This window comes from Bufo gargarizans, chromosome 4, assembly GCF_014858855.1.
Source record: "Bufo gargarizans isolate SCDJY-AF-19 chromosome 4, ASM1485885v1, whole genome shotgun sequence".
In the NCBI taxonomy this organism is placed as follows: domain Eukaryota; kingdom Metazoa; phylum Chordata; class Amphibia; order Anura; family Bufonidae; genus Bufo; species Bufo gargarizans.
In genome coordinates, this window is record NC_058083.1 from 529789514 (window position 1) to 529813025 (window position 23512).

General features: G+C 45.4%; 1 protein-coding gene and 2 long non-coding RNA genes across 3 annotated transcripts in view; 2 read left to right on the forward strand and 1 right to left on the reverse strand.

The window, feature by feature from the left end:
• The window catches only part of LOC122934737 (oocyte zinc finger protein XlCOF22-like), a 676648-nt gene that overhangs the window by 536716 nt on the left and 116420 nt on the right, over window positions 1–23512 (reverse strand). The gene's annotated exons all lie outside the window — the stretch shown is intronic.
• LOC122934878 lies at window positions 4041–11597 on the forward strand. The gene is made up of 3 exons (XR_006388735.1): window positions 4041–4092; window positions 11325–11435; window positions 11548–11597. It is a non-coding gene; the product is annotated as an uncharacterized LOC122934878 (long non-coding RNA).
• On the forward strand, window positions 11798–16040 carry LOC122934858. The gene is made up of 3 exons (XR_006388714.1): window positions 11798–11910; window positions 12546–12643; window positions 15985–16040. It is a non-coding gene; the product is annotated as an uncharacterized LOC122934858 (long non-coding RNA).

The window sequence follows — 23512 nt, forward strand, 5'->3', positions numbered from 1 at the left end:
TGCCTAAAAACAAAACAAAACACTATTCCTGTCCCTCCACTATCTGCCCCTTCTGCTGCAGCTCGCCCTGACTAAGACTGGGCCGAGCACGTGTTATCGGGGGCTAGATCGCACCCAATGACGCGTTCCGGACAGCCAATCACTGTAATGCCAGTAACCAACATGGCTGAGGCATCACAGTGTGGGCAGCCAACAAACGTGCGGGGAGGAGACTTGATGAACACCGCGATGTGCCGGGCATGCTCGCCCAACACTACTTATTACTATTTCTAATAGGGCAATGAGGGGCAGGGACTGGACTGCCCTCAGAATTTGATGTATATGTCTATGTATTATTATTAGTGGTGAGCGGACTCGTGTTTTGAAGTTTGGCGTACAAAGTTTGGGTTATCTAAGAATTCAGTTACGGATTCCGCTACCACGGACGATAAGTTATGGTTTGTGGTAGCGGAACCATAACAGAGTTCTTAGATAACCAGAACCTTATACGCCAAACTTCAAGACACACGTTCACTCATCCCTAATTACTGTCTGTATATAATTATATATATATATATATAACACACACATACTACTAATGACATCTGCATGTGCTTTTATGGGGGGGGGGGCAATTCTGAGTTTTGCTATAGAGCCCCATGATTTTTAGGTACCCCCCTGGCTAAAATGTATGGGCTGCAGGGAGGAACACAATGGGCCAGATTTATCAGTAGCTCAAGTCAGAATAATGGAGTGAAAAAGTCACAAATTTTTGCACAATCGCTTAAACTGCACAAAAATGTGCGACATTTTTCTGCTCTGCACTATGCTCGCCAGTTTTCTGAAAGTGGGCGTGTTTTCTTATGTAAATGAATCTCTAGACAGATTTACTATTGGGACTATTTAAAAAGTCGCAAAAAAGTCGCTATTTCTCTCCAGTGAGGACCATGCTTATCTTATGAGACTTTTTAATAGAACATGCAACTTTTTCGTAAAGATGTGCGACTTTTGTAAAGCTGCTTACTGACGGATAAACTGCTACCGTCAAACCACATTTATTACAGTCTTAAAGGGCCGATCATAAAACTGACTTTAGCCATATGTTAAAGTGGAGTGAGCTGCCAGAGTCGTGATAAATCTGGCCCTATAACTTCTATGTATATCACCTTCTGCTACAGCCCACGCTTCTTCAAACCCACGTTACTTCACTGACATCACAACCTCCCTAGGGCTCATGGAGTTTAGACAATACTGGCTAGATATCCTAGTGACTTCAGGACCTTTGATGATGTCATGGTCATGTGATCAGTCACATGAGGGGAGGATCAGAGCGGTGGAGGTTTCTCCATTGTTTAGTACTTCCTGCCACATGACCAATGTGATGTCATCGAAGGTCCTGCAGCCACGTCTCTCCTGTGTACGTAACTGATCACATGACTGTGCCATCATTTAAAGGTCCTGCAACCACTAAAATATCACATGACTGTGACGTCATCGCAGGTCCTGCAGCCCCAGGAGGTGAGATCTGCAGGTCAGTTATTGGTCTGGATGGATCATCAGTATCTGATCGGAGGTGGTCTGATATTTGGGACCCCTGCCAATCAGGTGTTTTGAGAAGGCCGTGCTTGGTATCGCGCTCAGCCCCATTCACGTGATTAATGAACTTGTCACTGGCCTAGGAAATGCAGAGAGATGGCCGCGGCGCTAACAGGAGCGCCACTGCCTTCTCCAACAGCTGATCGGCGGGCAGGCCCAGCGTCAGCACCCAGCATACCTGGGCAGGTGTCGGGGCCCGCTGCTCCTGGGGGGCCCACTGCGTAGTGACGGGCTAAGGATGGTGGGGGGCAGTCCACCCGTGCCAGTTCTCAGGAGGGTGCCCCCAGGCCGGCTGCTATGAGCGCTTTTCTCAATACAGATAGAAGCGCTCATTGCTGAAGTGCAGGGGAGCCATTCACTAACCGCAGCTCATCTCCCTGAGCTCCTTCTGTCCTCCAGGCCCGGCCCGGCCCAGCGGTGATGTCATAACGGGCCGGAGGAGAGAAGGAGCGCAGGGAGGTCAGCTGCAGTTAGTGAATGAAAGGACTGCCGGCTCCCCTGTGCTCTAGCAATGATAGGTAAGGGGGCCACTGGGGGGGACATTATACTGTGTGAGGGCCCCTTACACAGTATAGTGCACCCCCCCCCCCCACAGTATAATGACCCCAGTGCCCCTTCCATACAGTATGATCCCCCATCCCCAGTGATGCCCCCCTGCAGTGCCCAAGAACGCCTCCTGATCCTCAAATAACCTCCCACAGCCCAGCAAACGGTTCTGCCCCCTCCCCACGTCATAATTTACCTTATAGAAATGCCCCGTCCTTCTTCCTGTCTGCGGCCAGAAAACTTGCGCAGGCGCAGTACCGCCTGCGTGATCATCAACGTCCTGAGGGCAACAGCGCTCAGGTTACATCACTGGGCTCGGCGCATGCCCAGTGAGACTTTTGAGGCTGTTGCCCTCAGGACGTTGATAGTACCGCCTGCGCGAGTTTTCTGGCTGCAGACAGGAAGAAGGACGGGGCATTTCTATAAGGTAGACTATGACGTGGGGAGGGGGCGGAACCGTTTGCCGGGCTGTGGGAGGTTATTTGATGATCAGGAGGCGTTCTTGGGCACTGCAGGGGGGCATCACTGGGCACCGGAGAGTGAAAAAAACACCCCTCTGGGCACCTTGGGGCCTCATTAGCATAACATAAAAAGCGCTTTTATATCAAAACTACAAAACGAAATAAAGTAAGAAGAAGACTGCAGGAAATAAGGTACTTTAGTGAACATGGCGATGGTGACAGCTTAAAATGGTAAAAGCAGGTGACAGATTCCCTTTAAGGGGGACACTGGGGTCATTATTCTGTATGGGGGGGGGCACAGGAGGTCAGTATTCTGAATGGAGGGCCACCGGGGGGGGGGGCATTATACTGTATGGGGGCCACTGGGGGTCACTATACAGGTGAAACAAAAAATTTGAATATTGTGCAAAAGTTCCTTTGTTTCAGTAATGCAACTTAAAATTAAAATTTTGTGAAAAGGTTCAATATTCGAGGCTCAAAGTGTCACCCTCTGGTCAGCTACTTAGTCCGTACCCCCTGAGCAAAGGGGACCTGAAATTGTGACTTTGGGGTCTCATAAGCTGTAAGCCATAATCATCCAAATTATACCAGATAAAGGCTTGGAATCTCTCGCTTTGCCTGTAATGAGTCTCATGTGTTAGTTTCATCTTTTAAGTTGCATTACTGAAATATATGAACTTTGCACGATTTCAAATTTTCGAGTTTCACCTGTACTTTCTGGGGGTCATTATACGGAGTGGGAGCCACAGGGGGACATGTAAATGTAAAAAAAATGCCACAAGCGGGCCAACTGAGATTTATCCACATAAATGTGGAGCCGGCCCTCTCAGTGCGGGTCCCGGGTGTCGGACCCCCGCAGATTGGATACTGATAACCTTTCCAGAGGATAGGTCATCAGTAAAAAGATCTCCGAAGATTTACACGCGCAGAGCTAAAGCCGAGTGTCGGGAAGAAGCCGCTCGTTCAGTGGGGGTGAAGCGTAGTATTTACATACAGCGATCACCTCCACAGTGTGAGGACGAGGGGTCGCTCCTCCTCATAGAGCTGATCGCTGTTTAGGCGCCACAATCTGCTGCCCAGGAACAATAGGTTATGTGCCTGCACTATCGATCATATAACCCGAAGAACGAGCTGTTCTCTTGTTCATCAGGAGATCTGTGGCACCTTGAGACGGGCAGATTGTCGAGAATCTGCCCCATTATCTGGACGTGTGGATCCACCTTTAGATTCTACTTCTATTAATCTGACGATCACATGTTCTTGCCTCCTATCATCATTTAGGTCCCTCCCTTTCCCCAGAATTAAAATAAAAATAAATAATAAAATACATAAAGATCATGGGCATCGCCGCCTCCCAAAATGCCTGAACTATTAAAATCTAAAAATATTATAAAAAAAAATCTATGGAGATCAAAAGAAACAATTGTCTTCTTTCAAACTTTTTCTTTATTTTTTTTTCAGTACAGTGGTGTCCCTGTAATCGTACTGACCCATAGAATGAAGACAACAGGTCAGTTTTACCGGATAGGGAACGCCGTAGAGACATTTCTTTCCAATTCCAATTGCATTTTTTTCAAATTATTCCAATTTGGATTTTTTTTCCTCTTCCCACTAGTGTTGAGCGCGATATTCGGAATAGTCTAGAAGTGCCGATAGTCGCGATTAAAATTACGCTATTCGAATATTCGCGCTCAACACTAGTGGGAAGAGGGAAAAAAAATCCAAATTGGGATAATTGGAAAAATCAAATATTCGTTTTGTTGTTTTTTTTTACACAGTACACATCAGGTGATCATCCCTCCCTTCTTCTAGCTTGTGGGCCAATGAGAAGTCTTTGTCACAGCTTAGCAAGATCCCTAGCAACCAATAGAAAAGTTGCCTACTATTTCCGAAAAGTCGCAAGCGCGAATATATTGGAGCACTCTATCTACATATAAAGCTATTCTAATGTTCTGCCGTGCCAACCATTTTATTCAGTCTCAGGAAACTTCTAGCAGCTTGAAAAATGTAGCATAAGTGACCCACGCCTGTATTTCGCGCGCATTCCGCGAATAATACAAAGCCGATTTTTGCCATCAAGAATATATGTCACGACCATGGTTGTGGTCGTGACTCCTTGGTTCGCATGCAGTTGTCAGCGGTTTGTTTTGTGTTGTCAACCACAGGTGAGGGCTCTGTATCTTGCCTCACGTGTGGTTGCCGTTGGCAACATAAGGTTGTTGGCAGTGGAGCGGCCTGGGTGGTTGCTAGGCGTTCGCTGTCACGGCATGCGGTTGCCTCTGGCAACGTGTGGTTTTAGTGTTCACTTTCTATGTCTGGTGTGAGGGAGTTTGTGGTGTGTACACTTCCCCTTTGAGTGACACTTACCTTGTTTGGTGATGGAAGGGTTAACTCCTTTCCCAGTGTGCGTGCGTGCGTGTGTGTGGCCGCTTGGGCTATTTAGCTTCCTGCTGGATGGCAGAAGCTGAGGGGTACTTCAGCCATGCGGTTTGCTGGAGTCATCCTCCTGGTTCATATACCATCTTTCCAGTAAGGGCCACCCTTGCGGTCATAAAAAAATAAATATGTCTGATGTGATGTTTTTATGCTCTTGATATTTATTGCAGCTATGGATGTCCTGGTTACCTGTGTGTGCTGTCTCCTTAGTGTTTGTGTGGACAGCGTATTTGACCACAGGTTCCAGTCAGCAAGGCTGTGGCAGGTTAGTGTGGAACTGCTAGGTTCACCTGTCATATCCATATGTCTATGTACCCCTTCTCCTTGCAGCTTGGCCAGTGAGACTCCTGTTCGTCCGTGCCTAGGAGGAACAGGTCGTCTTACCCTGCTCCTAGTCCAGGGCAATCCTGAGGGCTATTGGGGACTATAGGTTCCGGTGTATGAGCCCTCCTACCATCAGGGTTGGCTCATACGGTTAGGAGTCAGGGTCAGTATTAGGGACGCGATAGGAGGTGACCTGCTCCCTAATTCTGTTGTCCTGGCCGAGCAGCGACCAAACATCTTCTGGCATCGCACGGCTGAGGGTTTCCCCCATCCTCAGCCGTGACAATATAATCTCGAATTTGCAAATATATGACGAATATTCTACAAAATATTTGCGAAATATTGTGAATTAGAATATTGCCCCTGCCGCTCATCACTACTTCCCACTACATCCAGCAAAACACAGGCCCTCACTCGGCTACGTGAATGGAAAAATGAAAAAAAATGATGGTTCTGGGAAGGCAGGGAGGAAAGATGAAAACGAAAAATCCTCTGGGACTTGAGGGGTTAAGGGCTCGTTCACATCCCCTTTTTGTTTCCTGTGACCTGAAAACAGAAAATTTTTCATCCCCATTCGTTTTAATGATGGACATCACCGTCCTCTGCTCCTGGATGCAGTCCCTTCATCGATGCCGCTGCCCACAGTCAGTATTGTATTGCGCTTGCCCAGGCCTGGCGGTTTTGTGCACAGGCGCTGGATTTCAGGAGCAGAGGACGGTGACGTCAGGAGATACTAGGCCGGCTTACAGACAGACATGGGAGGAGTGATAGCAGAGTAACGCCTGGGGCCCCCAGAACTTGCGGCAATAGATAACACCCCTTGGCACTTTGCGAGCTTATTTGCGTATGGCTTCATAGTTCATTTTTGGACCATCAGAGGAGCAGGCGAGGCAATAAAAGGTACCATTTGTGAACTGTGTTACATGAGTAGGGCCTCTTTCACAAGGGCGTTGCGGGAAAAGGTGCGGGTGCGTTACGGGAACATGCATGATTTTTCCACGCAAGTGCAAAACATTGTAATGCGTTTTGCACTCGCGTGAGAAAAATCGGCATGTTTGGTACCTAAACCCGAACTTCTTCACAGAAGTTTGGGTTTGGGTTAGGTGTTCTGCAGATTGTATTATTTTCCCTTATAACATGGTTATAAGGGAAAATAATAGCATTCTTAATACAGAATGCATAGTACAATAGGGCTGGAGGGGTTAAAAAAATAATAATAATAATTTAACTCACCTTAATCCACTTGGTCGCGCAGCCGGCATCTCCTTCTGTCTTCTTTCTTTGTTGTGTGCAGGAAAAGGACCTGTGGTGACATCACTCCGGTCATCACATGATCCATTACCATGGTAAAAGATCATGTGACGGACCATGTGATGACCGGAGTGACATCACCACAGGTCCTTTTCCTGCACACAGAAAAAAAGGAGACAGAAGAGATGCCGGCTGCGCGAGCAAGTAAGGTGAGTTTAATTATTTTTTATTTTTTTTAACCCCTCCAGCGCTATTGTACTAAGCATTCTGTATTCAGAATGCTATTATTTTCTCTTATAACCATGTTATAAAGGAAAATAATCTGACAAACAAATGGTGCAACAGCACTCTACAAACCAAAAGTAGAGTACAAAGGTATATTACATTGCAAATGCTATGCTAATAACTTAGAGATGCTTAGCAAATACATTTTGTACAAAATCATTTGAGCCCGTCTGCCGAACGCCAAGGCGACCTCTATAAGAAGGGTCTTAACACTAAAACTCACCTGTTGGGTGCCATAACAGCGACCATGAATCCAGGAAGTGCAGGTCCCACATGCATGCTGGGCCCCCTTGATTTATGTCTGTGTGGAGCCAAAATGGCCTTCGTTGAATCCAGGGGCTACAAGTACCAGCATGCATGCTGAGCAGACTATGTAATCAGTCTAATTAAAGTCAACCTGCGAGGCAGGGGAGGGGCAGGAGGGAGTGCACGACCATAGGAGTCAGCCACAACTCCTATACATAATACTAGAAACACAAAAAAGGGGGGAAAAGGCAAATAATAATGATCGGGTCTCCATCCAGATTGTCTCCTAGCAACCGTGCGTGAAAATTGCACCGCATCCGCACTTGCTTGCGGATGCTTGCGATTTTCACTCAACCCCATTCATTTCTATGGGGCCTGCATTACGTGAAAAACGCACAAAATAGAGCATGCTGCAATTTTCACGCAACGCACAAGTGATGCGTGAAAATCACCGCTCATGTGAACAGCCCCATAGAAATGAATGGGTCGGGATTCAGTGCGGGTGCGATGCGTTCAACTCACGCGTCGCATCTGCACGGAATACTCGCCCGTGTGAAAGGGGCCTAAAATAGATGACGGGCGCCCTTTAAAGAGACTTATATATGAATTACACAAAAAGATTAACTCCTTCCATGAATGTTTCCACAGGATCAGAGTCCTGGAGGTCCCACAAAGGAAGGAAGGGAGGTGGCCAAGGTGGACTGATGGGGTCTGGTGATCTGGGTCATCTGACCGCAAGTTACCACGACCAGAACGTTTTCCCTGGTATTTGAATATTATTACCACATGGCCCCTCCATCTTATTTCCTGGTTCATTAAAGGTCCCTATTGCATCATTTTAGTAGTAGATTATTAGAAGTTACGTTTTAGAGGGTTTCTTTTTCCTTTGAAACACATTGAGCAAACAAAAACCTTATGGTGTTTGCAATGTGAGGATGAACAAAACTGACCGGTGAAAGGCCAAAATTGCCAGATCATTAAGGGGTTAATCAGAACCCACCGGTTATTTCCCCCATAGATGACTATTTACTGCGCTGGTAATGCTAGTTAACCCCTTCAACCCCGGGCCTGTTTTCACTTTCCTGCCCAGGCCATTTTTTGCAAATCTGACATCTGATATGTGGTGATAACTTTAAAACGCTTTTACTTATCCAGGCCATTCTGAGATTGTTTTCTCATCACATATTGTACTTCATGACAGTGGTAAAAATAAGTAAAAAAAAAAACACATTTTTATTTATAAAAAAATACCAAATTTACCAAAATTGTTAAAAAATTTGCAAATTTCCAAATTTCAATTTCTCTACTTTTATAATAGATAGTAATACCTTCAAAAATTGTAATTACTTTACCTTCCCCATATGTCTACTTCCTGTTTGGATCATTTTGAAAACGACATTTTCTTTTTTTTGGGACGTTACAAGGAAAATTTCCAAAACCCACTTTTTAAGGACCAGTTCAGGTCTGAAGTCACTTTGTGAGGCTTACATAATAGAAACCACTCAAAAATAACCCCATTTTAGAAACTACACCCCTCAAGGTATATAAAAATGATTTGACAAACTTTCTTAACCCTTTAGGTGTTCCACAAGAATTGATGGAAAATGGAGATAAAATTTCAGAATTTCACTTTTTTGGCAGATTTTAAATTTTAATCATTTTTTTCCAGTAGCAAAGCAAGGGTTAACAGCCAAATAAAACTCACTATTTATTACTCTGATTCTGCGGTTTACCGAAACACCCTACATGTGATCGTAAACTGCTGTACGGGCACACGGCAGGGCACAGAAGGAAAGGAGCGCCATATGGTTTTTGGAAGACAAATTTAGCTGAACTGGTTTTTAGATGCCATGTCCCATTTGAAGCCCCCCTGATGCACCCCTACAGTAGAAACTCAAAAAAGTGACCACATTTTGGAAACTACGGGATAAGGTGCCAGTTTTATTGGTACTATTTTGGGGTATATATGATTTTTTTATTGCTCTATATTACGTTTTTTGTGAGGCAAGGTAACAAAAAATGGATGTTTTGACACCGTTTTAATTTTTTATTTTTACAGCGTTTAACCGAGGGATTAGGTCATGTGACTTTTTTATAGAGCAGATCGTTACGCACGTGGCAATACCTAATATGTTTACTTTTTTATTTTTTTTTCACTTTAGCACAATAATAGCAGTTTTGAAACAAAAAATAATCATATTTTAATGTCTCATAGTCTGAGAGCCATAGCTTTTTTTTATTTATTGACCGATTCTCTCAGGTAGGGTCTCATTTTTGGAATGAGGTGAAGGTCTGATTGGTACTATTTTGAGGGGCATTCACCTTTTTGATCACTTGCTGTTGCAATTTTTGTGATGTAATGTGACAAAAATTGCTTTTTTTTACAGTTTATTTTTTATTTTTACGGTGTTCACCTGGTTAGGTCATTGGATATTTTTATAGAGCTGTTTGTTAGGGATGTAGCGATACCTAGTATGTATACTTTTTTTTTTTTTTTAAATTGCACTTTAGCACAATAATAGCAGTTTTGACACCAAAAAATGATGTTTTAGTGTCTCCATGTTCTGAGAGCTGTATTTTTTTTATTTTTTTGGCGATTGTCTTAGGTAGGGGCTCATTTTTTGTGGGATGAGGTGACGGTTTTATTTATACCATTTTGGGAGGCATACGCCTTTTTGATCGCTTGGTGTTGTACTTTTTGTGATGTAATGGCTTTTTTTTTTTACACTGTTTATTATTTTTTTATGGTGTTTATCGGACAGGGTGGATCATGTGATATATTTATAGAGCCAGTCATTACGGATGCGTCAATACCTAATATGTGTGGATTTTGTTTTGTTTTTCAGTTTTTTATTATAAAATAAGGGGAAAGATTTTTTTTTTTCTTTTTTACTTTATAAATTTTATTAAAAACACTTTTTTATTTACTTATTTTACTTTACTTTATTTATGACATTCACTTTTGGGGGTCTGATCCGCTCTGCAATGCATTACAATACATCTGTATTGTAATGCATTGCCTGTTAGTGTATGACACTGAGTCATACACTAACGGGTTACCTAGGAGACGGGCCTGAGGCTGGATCTCTTCGGCTCCCGTAGAAGGCAGTTCCCGATGCCGTGCAAGGCATTGGGCAGCCTCTGCATGGCATCGGGCTGCCTTGTGTCACATCGGGTCCCCGCCACAGCAGCGCGGGGACTCGATGCTTTCCCTCACCCAACACAAACCTCTTCTATGTCGCAGTCAGCGGCATAGAGGGGGTTAATCCGCCGACATCCGCTTTTACAGCGATGCCGGCGGATACAGCAGGGGCCCGGCTACCATGGACGGCCGGGCCCCTGCAGTGATCGCGCGCGCACTGCTCCGGTGCCCGCGCGATCACTATGACGTTCTATTACATCAAATTGCGGGAACTCAGTGGTCCCCATGACGTAACAGTACGTCAAAGGTCGGGAAGGGGTTAAACAAGACAGGTGTGTAGACCGCTACAGTGTAAAGCCTGTGTTAGGCCCCTTTCAGACGAGCGAGTTCCACTCGCAGCGTGAGTATGCAGCAGCTCCTGTCCAGACCTCCCAGCACTGCCGGGGTCGCATAGCATTATATTGATTTATGATGCTATGTAACCCTTAGAGGTCTGGAATGTATTGGACAACACTGACTTAATGCTGTGTGTTATTCAGTATATTCCAGATCTGTAAGGGTTACATAATGCAGGCAGTGCTGGGAGGTCAGGATTGATGCTCTTCCTGACGCACAGTGCGAGTCTGATGCATGGAACTCACTCATGTGAAAGGGTTCTTAGACTGGAGATATTAGTAGTAAAGCTCGTTAGCGATGATCTGGCAGTGTAATGCTGCCACAGATTACCCAATGAACGAGCCTCGTTCATCGGGCAGTCCAACAGGTTTAAAAATCGTGAGGACAGGTGACGGCGGTGACGGCATTGGCTATCTCTCCTCCCCATACAGTAGAAGAGATTACTGCATGTAATAGCAGCAGTCTCCTCCGCTGATGAGCAGGCGATTGTTGAGAAGAAACACTTCCTTCCCTGCATAATCTGCCGGTCTAATACAGCAGTAAGCATCTATATACCTGTGTATCCATAGAGATGTAATAGCGCTAAATGATTGCAGATTTTCTTCCAGATGTTACACGTTTCCCTCAGGTTTCTTAGGTGCAGGACTCTTTTCTTTTTAAAGATAATGGTCCTTTCCTTCAATGACCCTCCAAGGATGGAGAAGGACAGAGACCACATGGCTGCAAGGATATTAGACCTCACCCTGGAGATCATCTACTTGATAACTGGAGAGGTGAGAGTCTCACATGACATCACTCTTATCTCTAGTAATAAACCAGGGAAATGTCTGGAAAGGTGAAGGATTCTTAGAATCTCTGTAGTGATCGGCGTCTCCCCATACACAGGATTACACAGTAGTGAAGAAGTCATCTGGTGAGTGTGTGACACCCCGTGTGTCAGGAGGACGGAGCAGGACCCAGAGCCCCATCACCGAGCCTCCACCTCATTCCCTGATACATGAGCAGAAGATCCTAGAACTTACCACCGGGATCACTGAGCTGCTGAGCGGAGAGGTGAGCGCTGCTGGGAATGCTGGGACATTATACAATAACGCCACGGGAGGGGTCTGGTAATGACTGTGTCCTTGTGTTGTCAGGTTCCTATAAGGTGTCAGGATGTCGCTGTCTATTTCTCCATGGAGGAGTGGGAGTATTTAGAAGAACACAAGGACGTCATGATGGAGAATCACCAGTCCCTCACATCTCCGGGTAAGAGGAGACCTTCCATGACTGTAGAGGAGAGAACAGTTTTGAGAATCAGATACCCCCATCATCTGCTCATCACATATAAGACGTTATTTGTTAGGACATAGCCAGTCATAGGTGTTTCTATAGTTTAGTCCCCTGAAGAGATTACATGTTGTGGTCCAATTGAAACATATAGGAAAACACACTTTTGGTTCACTAGCTTCTTTGCCCTAGTATCTTCCCAGTACATTAGTATCTACAGCATCCTATCCAGTTGTTAGGGATAGTTCAGAGGGATCGCTCTTCTCAGGGAGGGTTCTCCACCTCCCTGGATGTAAAGGATAGATGAGGCCAAATAGGTTCAAATCGAGAAATCAAGGTAATCCCGCCCTGACCAACTCTGCATACACCGAAATGGTTCATGTGTGGTTCGGATCTACAGGACTTGGTAAGAACATCCCTTTCATCTATACATGCACTGATTTTTTACTTGTCACATCTGCCGTTAGGCAATGGTGGACACATTTTAGTATATATTAAGTTAAATTTTATCTCAACATTGTTCTCTACCTATAGGAAATGACTCCCATTATTCCCCCACCATCTGATCATCACATATAGACAATGTATTCAGTCACCCTGTGTATTTCCTACAGATGGATCCAGTCAGAGAAATCCACCAGAGAGATGTCCCAGTCCTCAGTATTCCCAGGACTGTCCAGAGGAGAAACCAAATATCCCACTGGATCATCAGGTAGGTGAAGCTGAGGTTTCTACAAATCCTCTATAGACTGATGTAATGGAGCTTTCTACTGACCTCCCCCAGCAGCAGTGGAGTATACTGTACGCTCCATCTACTGACCTCCCCCAGCAGCAGTGGAGTATACTGTACTCTCCATCTACTGACCTCCCCCAGCAGCAGTGGAGTATACTGTACTCTCCGTCTACTGACCTCCCCCAGCAGCAGTGGAGTATACTGTACGCTCCGTCTACTGACCTCCCCCAGCAGCAGTGGAGTATACTGTACTCTCCATCTACTGACCTCCCCCAGCAGCAGTGGAGTATACTGTACTCTCCAGTCTACTGACCTCCCCCAGCAGCAGTGGAGTATACTGTACTCTCCAGTCTACTGACCTCCCCCAGCAGCAGTGGAGTATACTGTACTCTCCGTCTACTGACCTCCCCCAGCAGCAGTGGAGTATACTGTACTCTCCATCTACTGACCTCCCCCAGCAGCAGTGGAGTATACTGTACTCTCCGTCTACTGACCTCCCCCAGCAGCAGTGGAGTATACTGTACTCTCCATCTACTGACCTCCCCCAGCAGCAGTGGAGTATACTGTACTCTCCATCTACTGACCTCCCCCAGCAGCAGTGGAGTATACTGTACTCTCCATCTACTGACCTCCCCCAGCAGCAGTGGAGTATACTGTACTCTCCATCTACTGACCTCCCCCAGCAGCAGTGGAGTATACTGTACTCTCCATCTACTGACCTCCCCCAGCAGCAGTGGAGTATACTGTACTCTCCAGTCTACTGACCTCCCCCAGCAGCAGTGGAGTATACTGTACTCTCCATCTACTGACCTCCCCCAGCAGCAGTGGAGTATACTGTACTCTCCGTCTACTGACCTCCCCCAGCAGCAGTGGAGTATACTGTACTCTCCATCTACTGACCTCCCCCAGCAGCAGTGGAGTATACTGTACTCTCCATCTACTGACCTCCCCCAGCAGCAGTGGAGTATACTGTACGCTCCATCTACTTACCTCCCCCAGCAGCAGTGGAGTATACTGTACTCTCCGTCTACTGACCTCCCCAGCAGCAGTGGAGTATACTGTACGCTCCGTCTACTGACTTCCCCCAGCAGCAGTGGAGTATACTGTACGCTCCGTCTACTGACTTCCCCCAGCAGCAGTGGAGTATACTGTACTCTCCGTCTACTGACCCCCCCAGCAGCAGTGGAGTATACTGTACGCTCCATCTACTGACCTCCCCCCAGCAGCAGTGGAGTATACTGTACGCTCCATCTACTGACCTCCCCCAGCAGCAGTGGAGTATATTGTACTCTCCATCTACTGACCTCCCCCAGCAGCAGTGGAGTATACTGTACTCTCCATCTACTGACCTCCCCCAGCAGCAGTGGAGTATACTGTACTCTCCGTCTACTGACCTCCCCCAGCAGCAGTGGAGTATACTGTACTCTCCGTCTACTGACCTCCCCCAGCAGCAGTGGAGTATACTGTACTCTCCATCTACTGACCTCCTCCAGCAGCAGTGGAGTATACTGTACTCTCCGTCTACTGACCTCCCCCAGCAGCAGTGGAGTATACTGTACGATCTATTTCTTATTATTTTTGTTGACCACACATGGTTTCTGGTGTCATCAAAGATTGTCACATTTCCACCTTTTTGGACATCTACTTGACAGTTGAGATTGAATGTGGATAAATAAAACTTGTGCTGCAGAGATGTAAATCATAGACTAACTGCACAATGCCAGTCAGCTGCGTCTTGGGAAGAATACAACCAATCCAGAGTCATTGGAGGTCATTTTACCAAAGACTTTACGTCAGTTTTTTGTCTAAAAAAAGGTGCAAAATATTTCTCAAAGGGCATTTTGCGCAAAAATGTGGTAATTTTATCATTTCCAGCTCGTAAAGTCAATCTTCGAAAAGGTAACCAAGGCCCAATGCATTACAATAATTTATGCTAGAAAACACCAAAAATTATATCGGAAATCTGCTCCAGTTCGGAGCTTGTGTAGATTTCAGTTTCTGGTGCAGACAGCACAGATGTGACAAATGTATTGAGGCGCGGTTCTCTTACCCCAGCGGCCATTTTACTGAGACTGGCGTGTGAAATGCTGGAGTTTAGTAAATGGCCCTCACTGACTCACTCGTCAGGTAGAGAATCTTGATGCCGGCCACCACAAAGGGCAAGAATAAAAAAGAAAATAAGGTTCAGTCTCCAGGAGTGATAAAAGGCTTCTTCACTGTAAAAGCGGGGGCGTTGCTGAATAGTGTAAGAACTGGAGGTGATGAGCACGGCGTCCTCTCCAGGATAGGATCAGGTCATTTCATGCCGTACTTGATGTGTAAAGTACTTTTTTTTTAATAGGCTTTATTTTTAGAGTTTAAAGACAATAAAAAACAACATAAAAGAGAGATACAAATGACAGTCAAATGTAGGGTTACACGTCAATTGCGTATCGATTCGGAGCAACGCACCTCCATTTTCAGCCCATAACCCTAGCGTTTCTAATTTATGAAGACCATTTATCTGCGACTGTCTAACATTCACACACAGCACACATAAGGGCAGCGACTCACAGATGTCTGAGTCATTATTATTAACTACCCCGACATTGAGTTGGCACTCAACCAGAGACCCCAAATCATGTTAAATCGATCCGGTGTACCCCTGGCTGCACTGGTTATTTTGTACATAGGTAATGCTGCATTAATAAGCTGAATCCAGCGGGGTTTGGAAGGACTCTTCAGAGGCTTCCAATTTAAAATAATGGACTTCCTAGCAAAAAAACAGTAATAATATAAAGAGAATTCTATCGTACTTTGTAGGAATAATGTAATTAACGAGGCCCAGTAGACTAACTTCTGTGCGTATAACTGCCGGGAGACCCAGTCTAGAGTTTAGATAGATGTGACATGTGTAAAATACTTGGCTGTCTGATCACCACTTGAGGAGATCCTTCTCCTTAGGGCTCATGCACACGACCATATGTATTTTGCGGTCCGCAAAAAACGGATCTGCAAAAAATACAGATGGCGTACGTGTGCATTCCGTATTTTGCGGAAACTGAACAGTTGGGCCTAATAGAACAGTTCTATCCTTGTCTGTAATGCAGACAATAATAGGACAAGTTACTCTACATGGAGTAACTTCCGTTTTTTTTGCGGACCCATTGAAATGAATGGTTCCGCATACACTCTGCAAAAAAAACCTACAGAACGGACACGGAAAGAAAATACGTTCGTGTGCATGAGCCCTTAGGTTCATGTCTAATGGTTTTTGCCTTCACCTGGATAATAGAAACTCCTGGTTCATTTTTCTTTTTTTCATATCTTTAATCCTACAGGAAAGTTCTGGTAGAACAACGAGTGGACCTGGAAAACCTGTGTCCGTGAATGGTGAGAGCCTTTCATAAATCTTGTTTGACTGTAAATTTCCTTATCAATGAGATAAGCGATAGGAATGGTCTTATTATATGGACTGATTATTGGGCCAATTATCATGGATAAGTGTCTGTAGGAATTCTTATCCCCGATAACTGTGGCTGGCCACCTTGGGGGTACCCTTGACCCATTTCCCTAGTGACTGGATTTGACCATTCACTGCCTGACCAGACCTCTGCCTGATCTCGCTTATTACCCTGAGCTGCCCACCCTGACCTCGACTTCGTATCACATTGCACAAGCTGTGTCTGCCCTGACCTTGGGCTGTACCTGCCTGTGGTTTTGCCTGATCTCTTGGAGCGCTCCACCAGTAGCTCTTGACCAAAGACTGCTCCAAGAGTTAGTGGCCCGGTGGTTCCCTTGCAGTGAAGTCTATATCCTTGTATAGGAGTTAGGTGGTGAAAACCTGGGGAGGGGGGCACTTAGATAACACCCTTAAGCATATTCCCAAGCCAAATCTATTCACATTGCACACCGGATCCACATTTGCTTCCCAACCCAATTACTTTTTACGTATTGGATCCTTGTGTGGTCTTCTGTGCCCGAAGAAGGTCCATTTGTGGACTGGGACTGAATGTCTCATCTACCACTTCTCCTGTAACCTTCACTATTAGGGCCTAGTCATAAAGATGAAGGGTAAATGGCCAGGTCCATGTAAACTTACCCATAATCTGTAAGGACTATTCTGCCTCCTATTGCTCTGGTCCTAAACTATGACAGTATTCAGCTGCTTCGGGGTGACTTTTCCAAAATCTCCTTCTTGGTCAGGACCTGGTTATTAGCTAAACGTTGCAGTAACTTTTATTATACTTGTGTATAGTTTGCTTTATTTCTTTTTTATAGTGTATGACAGTATTTTATATAATATTTTATTGAAGGGAAACCTGTCTGATGGAGGTCATCACCCATTTACTCCTAGTATTTTTGGTACATTATCCAGCAGATCGGTTCTTATACATTTCATTTTTAGTGGTCAATTATTTTCTGTTGTTATAAACATAAATACTGAAACAGGAAATATTTCTCCTCATTCGTCTGTTTCTGGGTATTTATTTTGGGCTTGGGGCTGCCTAGTCTGAATAATGTATTCGTCCGGTCTGAGGTCTGGTGCATTTAATTGATTAGGTTCGTTTTGGGGTCTGGTGTTACTTAGGGCAAGTCTCTCTGTAAATTTCCTTTGGGAGCAATTTTATTTTAGACATTTGTCACGGAAGGTGTACAGAAAACTAGAAGACACAAAATGAAGATCCGACTGACTGGATCCAAAACTAAGGAACCAAAGGGAGAGCCCTGCAACAGACCTGGCTCTCTCCCTAACTGCTCAGCCTATGCAAAAATGTCAATGGTAGATGATCGCATATCCTCGACTGTATAACACCTGAACACCCTATAATAGTGAGGGGACACGACCACCGGCTCCCTACACTTGATACGGAGGGAGTCAGGGTCACCTGGGATCCAGCAAACAGGAAAACACAAATGAATGAACAAAACTTATCTGTAGAAGACTCAGTAGTAGCATCCAGCATGCACACACTCCAGGAAGTTGTATAAACTGCAAAGTGATGCAGTATGGGAAGGGATTTAAAGGGATGCAATCAGTGCAACTACATGACAGCTGAGAGAGGCTAACGAGATGAGAAAACGAAAGCAAAACAAAAGGAACCTCAAGGAGGAGGTTCAGAAGAACGTCTGTCAGAGCTTCTCAGATGTCTGGTGGTGACAACATTGTACTGCAAAGCCCTATTTTTTTTCAATATATAAGAAGGCTGGGAGGGGGGTAGCTGGGCACAGATCACACAGTAAGTGCCTCCCATGACTTCTACTTGTCATTATGGGGTATTAAGTGCAACATCATGCATGAAGTTTGCAACATAATGAAATGTGTGAAAAGATCTGAAGGCTTTCCAAATGCTTTGTACATCATGATCGGTGCTTACTGTGTACTCTGTATCTAAGAGATCTCATCACATGGGATGAAAATTTGAGCACAATATCCATCAACTGCCAATAACTTTAACTGGGTTATTAATGAGCTGTTAACGTGTAATACCCGGGGGTAATTTATTTAGTTCAGTGTCCATGTCTTTTCATTTCAAACACCGTCAAGCTAATTGTACCAAAGATCTGGTTTTCATGGCATTACACTCAATTCTCAAAGATCGGACGGGGATTATATAGCAAGCATGGCTTGGGAGGAGTCACGAAGAGTATGAATCTACCCTGGGGTAGAGATGAACAAACCAGGCAAGATTCAGTCAGTTTGAAGTTCGTTTAATTTTTTGGAAAATTCGGCTAGGACACAAATCAATTTGTCCCGAGAGAGAGTGAGAGCACTTATGTGTGTTTCCCAACAATATATATACATTGTCTAAGGGGTACTCTTTCTCATTATGGAGAGCCCCTGGTATGTGCGCAGTATTGTAGGCCAGGCAATGCCCCTAGTATTCAAAGTACGTGTGCGCAGTATTGTAGACCAGGAGATGCCCCTAGTATTCAGAGTACGTGTGCGCAGTATTGTAGACCAGGAGATGCCCCTAGTATTCAGAGTATGTGTGCGCAGTATTGTAGACCAGGAGATGCCCCTAGTATTCAGAGTATGTGTGCGCAGTATTGTAGACCAGGAGATGCCCCTAGTATTCAGAGTATGTGTGCGCAGTATTGTAGACCAGGAGATGCCCCTAGTATTCAGAGTACGTGTGCTCAGTATTGTAGACCAGGAGATGCCTCTAGTATTCCGAGTACGTGTGCTCAGTATTGTAGACCAGGAGATGCCCCTAGTATTCATAGTACGTGTGCGCAGTATTGGGGCCCTCTGGGTTTCTGGGAAAGATATTACATTTAGTTTTCCTAATCCTATCTGATGCCGGCAGATGTTAGACATGATAATTTGCATAAATTTTATCAAGAAATCCAGAGGATCATTGTCTAGCCTACAGTAGTCATCACGTATATCAACCGGTCTCCATAATAGAAATAGTACCCACTCAGAGGTCCCCCCCTAAGGCCTTGCAACTAGAAACATTGTTCTCTTCTTCTCTCTGATAAGTCTTTTTTTCATGAAGGAAATAGTTGCAGGTGTGAGGCTGGCTTAGATATTTTTTATTTATTTTTTAGCTTTGCTTCATATGCATCTCTGCCAATCTTCTGTGTGAAAATAATGCAGCGCTCATTCGCTGCTGTTAACCTACTTGCTCCTGCTGTTTCGCTTGGATTTGTCTGAATCCAAACTTGTAGAATCAGTTCACTTATCCTTAGGTCCTCATGCACAAGGCCGTTCCGTGCATTGGGGACCGCAACAGCCGTGCGGCGGCCGGGGCGGATCGAGACCCATTCCACTTGAATGGGTCCGTGATCTGTCCGCACAGTAAAAAAATAGAACACGCTCTATTTTTCTGCGGTGCGGAGGCACGGACAGAAACAGTATGGAAGCACTCCGAGTAAATGGGTCCGCATCCGTGATACGGGGTGCACATGGCCTGTGCCCGTGTATTGCGGACCGGCGGTATGTGGCCCGCAATATGGCCACAGCCGTCTGCGTGAGCCCTTACCCTGGAGATTTTTGGTTTTCTATAAGCATTTTACAAGTCAAGGAGGTGAGTTGTTTTCTTCCTGCTGCATAGTGAATGTTGCGGTCACCAGCAGAGTCCACCTCTGTTATTCTTTTGTGTTTATTGCCATCCAGTCTATATACAGAAACCCTATTGTCAAGAGGTGGAAATAAATTCATTATTTTGATACAGATTATTATTTTGGTACAGATTCCGATCAACCAATGCATTTCCATGTATATGTTATTTACAATTTCCAATTTATTCCTAATTTACACTCCTGCAATTTATCACCATGATCCAGTACAGGTTAGAGTTAGCCTTGTGAGAATATCTGGGATATCCGGCCTACAAGATGCCATATGCATCATACTGAGGAAGGAGTTAGGCCTCATGCACACGGACGTTTTTTTTTTGCGGTCCGCAAAAACAGTTTCCGTTGTTCCGTGATCCGTGTCCGTTTTTTCTTCCGTGGGTCTTCCACTGACATGAAAAATGAAAAAAAAAATCTAAGTCAAGTTTGCCTTTGAAATGATAGGAAAAAACAGACACGGATCACGGATGCGCATGACAATCTTGTGTGCAGCCGTGATTTTTCACGGACCCATTGACTTGAATGGGTCCGTGAACCGTTGTCCGTGAAAAAAAATAGGACAGGTCATATATTTTTTTCACTGACTGAAAACGCGGATCACGGACGCGGATGCCAAACTGAGCATTTTCTGATTTTTCCACGGACCCATTGAAAGTCAATGGGTCCGCAGAAAAAAACGGAACAACGGCCGCGGATGCACACAACGGTCGTGTGCATGAGGCCTTAAGGGAATTCCAGTGCCACTGAAAGGCTGAAATTTGGATACCATGTGTTCTACATGCTGAACTTGTATTCATAGAGTATGCTGAAACCATTCATCCATCTGCTATCTTGGGGTCTGGGATATGCAGTGAATTAACATTGCACTGTACGGCAGTTTTGCTATTTTCTTATGAAGCCCTGCCACCTGAAGGCCTCCATAAGAATTACAGATGTAGTAGCCTGGACCTCTTTAGAGAAATCCAGGTTATTAGACAGAATGAACGGCTTTCCTGATCTCAGAGCGAGGAAGCAGTTTGGGCCCTTAGAGCGTAGTGCTCCTGGGTAAAGCCGTCTCAGATGCCATGGTTACAACTGACTGTGGCATCTAAGGGCTTAAAGGTCTACAATTAGCCCGGGGTGTCTGCATCTTCAAAGAAACAACATACGCCATACATGTATGGCGCATGTCATCAAGGGAGACAAGTAGGAAGTGAGGTGGATCAGCCATCCTGAATGGCAGAAGAGGCGCCTTGTATTTATTGGATTTGCAACTAAAAATATGAAAAGGAGGGCACCATGTAAGTATTCTGTTCGTTTGCCAGTAAATGTGATTTTTTTTATTATTATTTTTTTCTTGAACTAGAGGGTCACTTTAAAGGCTATGTACACCTTTGGTGTCAATTTTGTTTTATTATTGCATTGTACTCATTTTGAGGTAAAAATATATATATTTTTTTTAATTGGTCTTTATTGAGCGGTTTTTCTTGCACAGCTTTGAGTTTATCTACAGGGTGGGCCATTTATATGGATACACCTTAATAACATGGGAATGGTTGGTGATATTAACTTCCTGTTTGTGGCACATTAGTATATGTGAGGGGGGAAACTTTTCAAGATGGGTGGTGACCATGGTGGCCATTTTGAAGTCTGCCATTTTGAATCGAACTTTTGTTTTTTCAGTAGGAAGAGGGTCATGTGACACATCAAACATATTGGGAATTTCACAAGAAAAACAATGGTGTGCTTGGTTTTAACGTAACTTTATTCTTTCATGAGTTATTTACAAGTTTCTGACCACTTATAAAATGTGTTCAATGTGCTGCCCATTGTGTTGGATTGTCAATGCAACCCTCTTCTCCCACTCTTCACACACTGATAGCAATACCGCAGGAGAAATGCTAGCACAGGCTTCCAGTATCCGTAGTTTCAGGTGCTGCACATCTCGTATCTTCACAGCATAGAAAATTGCCTTCAGATGACCCCAAATATAAAAGTCTAAGAGGGTCAGATCGGGAGACCTTGGGGGCCATTTAACTGGCCCACGACGACCAATCCACTTTCCAGGAAACTGTTCATCTAGGAATGCTTGGACCTGACACCCATAATGTGGTGGTGCACCATCTTGCTGGAAAAACTCAGGGAATGTGCCAGCTTCAGTGCATAAAGAGGGGAACACATCATCATGTAGCAATTTTGCATATCCAGTGGCCGATCTGAGACCCTTAGACTTTTATCTTTGGGGTCATCTGAAGGCAATTGTTTATGCTGTGAAGATACGAGATGTGCAGCACCTGAAACTACGGACACTGGAAGCCTGTGCTAGCATTTCTCCTGCGGTGTTGCTATCAGTGTGTGAAGAGTGGGAGAAGAGGGTTGCATTGACAATCCAACACAATGGGCAGCACATTGAACACATTTTATAAGTGGTCAGAAACTTGTAAATAACTCATGAAAGAATAAAGTTACTTTAAAACCAAGCACACCATTGTTTTTCTTGTGAAATTCCCAATAAGTTTGATGTGTCACATGACCCTCTTCCTATTGAAAAAACAAAAGTTGGATTCAAAATGGCCAACTTCAAAATGGCCGCCATGGTCACCACCCATCTTGCAAAGTTTCCCCCCTCACATATACTAATGTGCCACAAACAGGAAGTTAATATCACCAACCATTCCCATTTTATTAAGGTGTAGCCATATAAATGGCCCACCCTGTACTAGCAGGATCTGTATTTTCTCTGCGCTCCATCAGGCAGCTCAGCTGAGGGGCTCCTTATCTATACTCTTACATAAACACTCATTATAGCTCGGTTCTTACTGTGGCTTAAATAAGTGTTTATGACCTTTTAGTAATTTAGAACTAAGGTTTACTAGATGACCAGCACAAAGAGAGTACCATTCACACAGCTCGAAAAACAGTTACCGTATTTATCGGCGTATAACACGCACTTTTTTCCCCTGAAAATAGGGGGAAAATGATGTATGCGTGTTATACGCCGATTAGGGCTGAAACGTGTCCTCCGGAGGCCAGAGAGGCAGGACTGAGCCGGCCGGCACAGCGGAGGGAGGAGGGAGGAGGAGGAGGGAGGAGGAGGAGGGAGGAGGAGGGAGGAGGAGGAGGGAGGAGGAGGAGGGAGGAGGAGGGAGGAGGAGGGAGGAGGAGGAGGAGGAGGAGGGAGGAGGAGGAGGAGGAGGAGGAGGAGGAGGAGGGAGGAGGAGGAGGAGGAGGAGGAGGAGGAGGGAGGAGGAGGGAGGAGGAGGGAGGAGGAGGGAGGAGGAGGGAGGAGGAGGGAGGAGGAGGGAGGAGGAGGAGGGAGGAGGAGGGAGGAGGGAGGGAGGAGGAGGGAGGAGGGAGGAGGAGGAGGAGGGAGGAGGAGGGAGGAGGAGGAGGAGGAGGGAGGAGGAGGGAGGAGGAGGAGGGAGGAGGGAGGAGGAGGGAGGAGGAGGAGGAGGAGGAGGAGGGAGGAGGGAGGAGGAGGAGGGAGGAGGAGGAGGGAGGAGGAGGAGGAGGAGGGAGGAGGGAGGAGGGAGGAGGGAGGAGGGAGGAGGGAGGAGGAGGAGGGAGGAGGGAGGAGGAGGAGGGAGGAGGAGGAGGAGGGAGGAGGAGGAGGGAGAAGGAAGGAGGAGGAAGGAGGAGGAAGGAGGAGGAAGGAGGAGGGAGTCCCTCCCTCCCCACTGTGCTTACAGCATTAGCAATGCGCCGCACAGACCTATGAGAAGGAGCGACCGACGGCCACAGCGCACGTGAGTATAATGCGCTGCTCTCTGCTCACTAACATACCATGGCAGCCAGGACTTCAGTAGC